The sequence below is a fragment of the Argentina anserina genome, chromosome 6 (genome assembly GCF_933775445.1).
Source record: "Argentina anserina chromosome 6, drPotAnse1.1, whole genome shotgun sequence".
NCBI classification, from domain to species: Eukaryota; Viridiplantae; Streptophyta; class Magnoliopsida; order Rosales; family Rosaceae; genus Argentina; species Argentina anserina.
This window is the reverse complement of record NC_065877.1, coordinates 10,189,760-10,195,543: the sequence shown is the minus strand read 5'-3', so window position 1 is coordinate 10,195,543 and position 5,784 is coordinate 10,189,760.

Below are 5,784 nucleotides of genomic sequence, written 5' to 3'. Positions count from 1 at the left end.
ATGATGGTTTTGGGGTGGACGACTTGGCTGATTTGTGAGGGAAGTTTATGGTGCTGTTTTAGTAGAGTTTCAACTCTTGAATGCTAAGGAGAAGTGATGATTTTTCTGTGTGAATGATGTGCTATTTATAGAAGAGTTTTGGCTACTTGATTATTATAGCTTGGACATTTTTTCCTCAATTTGTGGGTTGTCTCATTCTTTCTCTCTTGCATTATCTTTTTTTGTTTACTTAATCCCTCATTTATCTTTTTTTTTCTCTTTTTGTTTCACTTATTTTTATCATTTGTAGGTTTAATCTCCTTTAATCAATTCCTTTTTTTTTCTCCTTTAATTTGGTTGTCTCATTTTTTCTCTCTTGCATTATATCTTTTTATTTACTTAATCCCTCCTTTATCTCTTCCTTTTTTCTCTCTTTTTCTTTTACTTTTTTTTGTCATTGGTGGGTTCAATCTCATTTGATCAATTCCTTCTTTTTCTCTTTTAATTTGGTTGTCTCTTTCTTTCTCTCTTAGGTGTACACGGCTTCCTCTCCTTAATATTCATCTTAATTGCATGATGTTTGCTGCATGAAAGTCTCTTCTTCCCTTATTTTTCTCCTTTACTTTGAATTTTTCTTTATTTTTTCTTTCATTCTAGCTATACAATCTCATCTTTAAAATTTGAAAAATAATAAAAGACAAGAATAAAAACAAGATAATTTCATATAAACTTGTCCTAATCTAGACAAAGATTGTTAAAAAAAATATGCAGTAGATAAGTTCAATTAGATTAGGAAAGTTTCCATTTCACAACAGGGAACTTTCTCGATCAAGTAAGTTACTAGAATATGAAAGTACGATTAGGAAAATTACAAAATAAGAGTTTTAGTTCAAGTAGGACTTTCCCAAATTGTACGTTTCCTAGTCTAAAAATGATTCCTAATGCAAATAGGATTCTCAATATATCGTTAATGCAACAGAAATGTCGAAAGATGAAGACTCCTAATCCAATTAGGTTTCCTAGTCCAATAAGGATTCTAGACCATTTCTGCGTTTTCAACTCGTTTAAGCACAAAAATGTCATCAATGCCACTGAAGACGCATACTACGACTCAATGACTCAAAATTACAACAATAAGGATTAAGCAAAGTACAAATGGAGGTAAAAACATGTTAAGAACGTCGCACAAAGTGCTCATGTTAAGTACTTACCATTAGCAGCAGGTCCCCAAATGACTTCATTCTCTTGCTCACAAAAAGGCAAAGGGATGCTCACAATACTTTTCACAAGATCACTGTCAAGGACCAAACTTAATTTATCCTTGCACCACTTACCATTGTCAATATAGTCAGCCACTTTATCATCCAAATTAATGTTTGTTCTCATATGGTGTGGAATAAAATTGATAAGATGAGTATCAAAAACCCAATTAAAGTTCCATAAGTTAATACTCTTACAATTGCCAACAATCCAGCGCATACCTTTCATGATCAGTAGTCTAGTGTCAAGAATGTCATTCCAAGCCGCGAAGCCTCTTTGCTTTTTCTTGGCATGAAAGAAAGAAACATTTGAGATATATTTTCTCTTAACAATCATAGACAACTAATTATCATTGTCAGTAATAACTTTCCAAGGTAATTTTCCTAAAGCTGCATTATTAAAGAAAGCACCCTTTCTAATACCAAGTCTTCCAGCGGCTTTGGACATACACACTTGATCCCAAGCAACCGGTGAGCATTTATGATCAGTTTCCCAGAAAAAATTCTTGGCTGATTTGTCAATTTCATTGGTCACTTTTTTAGACATTTGAAGCAAGTCATGATATGATTTGGCATTGAGGAGAGATTTGCCTTGATTAAAGTTAATCTCCCTGCTTTGGACAAGGTACTTTTCTTCCATCCTGCAAGCTTGTTAGAGATTTTTAAAAGTAGCTCATTTGCATTAATTTTTTCCTTTCAGAAGATAATATTGTGAATGCTAAGATATTTGCCAATTGTTGCCTTATGTTGAATATTGAGAATGTTAACAATATTAGATTTAATGGAAGCACTGACCTTGGTAGAGAAATAAATTAAAGATTTATGATTATTTATGTTATGACCTGACGCATTCGAGAATAACTCAAGCACTTTAGCAATATTCCTTGCTCCAGATTTGTAGCTTTTGCAAAAATCTAACAATCATCTGAAAACATTTAGTTTGAAATCCAGAAACCCCTAGAAGAAGATAAAATTCCCACATGTGTTTTGTTTTTTTTTTCAGCAAGAGCATTGAAATGCCTAATGAGAGGTTCCATTGCCAAAATAAAAATATAAGGTGAGAGAGCATCACCTTGTCTAATATCTCTGCTTGGTTTAAAGAAACCTCTAGGAGAACCATTAACAAGTATAGAGAAGGAAACTGTGGAGATGCAATTTAAAATAAGAGAGATCCATCTTTGGTGAAAACCAAAGCCTTCTAAGCAATGCACAACATAATCCCAATTCAAAAGATCATAGGCCATTTTCGAGATCAAGTTTCAGAGCCATAGCTCCAACTTTAGCTTTTCTCTTGTGGAAATCAAAGAAAAGTTCATAAGCTATTAGAATATTATCTTGAATAGCCCTACCAGGAGCAAAGGCACCCTGGTTCTTGGAGATGCATTTCAGTAACAAAGGCCTCAATGTCTTGATTAAAATTTTAGTCAAGATTTTGTAAGCAACATTACATAAGCTAAGTGGTCGCAAATCGTTCACTTTTGAAGGTTTTTCCACCTTTGGAATAAGAGCAATATTAGTGTGATTTAGTAAGGAAATATCCTTACTATCACCGAAACTACTCTTAATCATTGGGATAACTGAGCAACTCTCCTCATCACAGCAATTCTGATAGAAAGCCGCATGCAATCCGTTTGGACTGGACCTTTCAGTGCGCCAATACTCTTCACTATATCCAAGATTTCTATATCAGAGATAGGTTTCCAGAAAAGATTATTATCATCATCAGAAATACAAGGTTCTATAATAGAAAGAAAATTTTTTTTGTGGCATGAGCACAAGGTACACGATCTTTAGAAAATCGTTTTTGAAAATCTTGAACAATGATCTCCGAAATTCCTGCCTCGGTAGTAATCCAATTACCACAGCTTTCCTAGAGCTTTGAAATAAAATTCACTTTTTTCCTAATATTTGCCAGAGCCTGGAAAAATTTTGTGTTCCTATCACCCATTTGAGCCAGTTAGCTTTTGCTCTTTGAGCCCAAAAAATCTCCTCATCTATGTACAGTTTACACAATTCCTTCATGATCGAAATATCCTTCTCAATTAGGAAGGAAGAATAAAGCTGACTCATCAATTGTTGTTGGATTAAGCTGCTTTATTCATTTAGCCCTTAAAGCTTCCTAAACAGATTTCCAAAAGTGTTCTTGCTCCAGCTCTTAGCCTGAGAACCAAATTGTCTTGCAATAGTTAGAAAATTATGTAAAGGATTATTGTTATGGACTTTACCCCCAATAGTCTTTCACCATATATTTGAACCCATCATGGGAGAGCCAGATATATTTGAATTTAAAGGCCTTACACCTTTTCTGGACATTATTCTCTATAGAGAGAAAGATGGGACCATGACCTGAGCCAATAATTGGCAAATTTTCCAATTTAATGTCAGGATACTTGATAATCATATAGCCATTAGCACAGGCTCTATCGAGTCTTTCAAAAATTTGAGTATCACTTTCTTACTTGTTAGTCCCAAGTGAACGGAATGCCACTAGCTGTCAAGGAAAATAAGCTTTCATTGCATAAGAAATCACATAAATTCTTCATATACTGAGTGGTAGTTTGCAAACCAACCAACTTTAATTTTCATCAATATTGGTGATTATATTTAAATCCCCCATAATAACCTAGCACTCGTTATTTCCAGGATTAAGTCTAGCTATCTCATTCCAAAGATCAGCTTGTTTATCTTTTTTTGGATAAGCATAAATAAAAGTAGCAAAAACAATTTTCCCTTTTGAAACATCAGTAATAGCAGTATGAATAAGTCTCTCATGAGGCACAATAACTTAAATATAAATTTTATTTGAATTCCAAAGCAAACTTAAACCACCACATTGTTCAGCAGAGGGAATTAAGCATTCATCATCAAAACCAAACTTCCTAAATTTATTTAGCATATTAGTAGATAATCTAGTATCCAAGATACATAAAGTATCTACATTATAGCAGGAAATATAAAAATGAGCTTGTGCCACAAACCATCCCAAGCACTCCCTCTGCTGTTTCAAGTCATTAACTTCATATCCTAGCTAATTTTGAAGAAGAGATAATGCCTTCCTCCTCAGCAGCTTCGGTCATGCTATCATCTTCATTTTTATCTGTAGCCCTCTTCCTAGATCTAACTAACATTAACGGGCATCTTACCAGGTCTGTTGAATCTCGACCCTTAATTAGCAGATAATGTGCATTAATGGCTCTAATTAGGAAGGATAAATAGGAAGCATGTACCTGATTCTTGAAGGGTTTTTGTAACGACCCTAAAATTTCAAGCTTAAAAACTCAAAATTCTAAAGTCGTTAAACACAAAATAATCTCAAATAAATAGAAATCATTAAAGTGTAACAGCGGATCAATTCTGAGTCCTCAATACAACTCAGACAACCAATTATTACAACCCAAATTATAATCCATACACAAAATGGAAATGTAATAATCCTCACAAATCACTCACAAATTCTCACACACAAGTCCACACTAAAAACCTCACCGCAAGTAGAATATGAACGACTTCAAGCCTCTGTAGTCGTCACTCAACCTCCACTAATCAGCACCTGCGGAATTATCCCCTACACCATCGAATTGGTGCACCGGGATTGTAAACACAAACCCGGTAAGCTTATAGCTCGTATGAGTAAAATCACAATACAGTTCGCATATCAATATATACGAAAGATCACAAAACAACAAATATAAATGCCCTCATGAGTCAATAGTCAGCCCATCTGGTTGACCCAAGAAATATGAAATAAAACGCTCATGAGGAAATTAAGTAACCCTTCTGGTTACCCAATGCATTTATAATACGGGTACCAAGAACGCTGGTACACATCTGTTACCCCTCTCGTAATACACCGCTGATATTGGATAGCCACCCGCTACCCAACATCCAAAACAATCTGAGTACCCATGAGCAGATAACCACCCGTTACCTCACATGCAGTACTACTCTGATATTGGGTAACCACCCGCTACCCAACATCCAAAACAATCTGAGTACTCATGAGTAGATAACCACCTGTTACCTCACATGAAGTACTACGGCTGATATTGGGTAACCACCCGCTACCCAACATCCAAAACAATATGAGTACTCATGAGTAGATAACCACCCGTTACCTCACATGAAGTACTATGGCTGACAGACTAGAGCTCTAACTGTATCGTAACTTTCGCCCGGCCAAAGGCTAGGTTTCGACTTGCCAAACACGTACAATAATCTCACATCATATTGTACCAATCACGTCCGAAGACAAATCAACATTTAAACAATCTCAATGTTAAAAATCACGTACAATAATCTCACATCATATTGTACAATTCAAATCACATGCTCAATAGAATCACAATAAAATCATAACAGTATATTATATAGCAAACTATATATATATCCGTACTTATTTACCATTTATACAATATATATATAGTCCACTATATCTTATACATGTCATATTTCCCCACACATGCTCAATTCCCAAACTTCCGTCATCGAATGACTATTTTAATGAATTAATAACAGTACGTAATTTAATGAACTATATATATATATA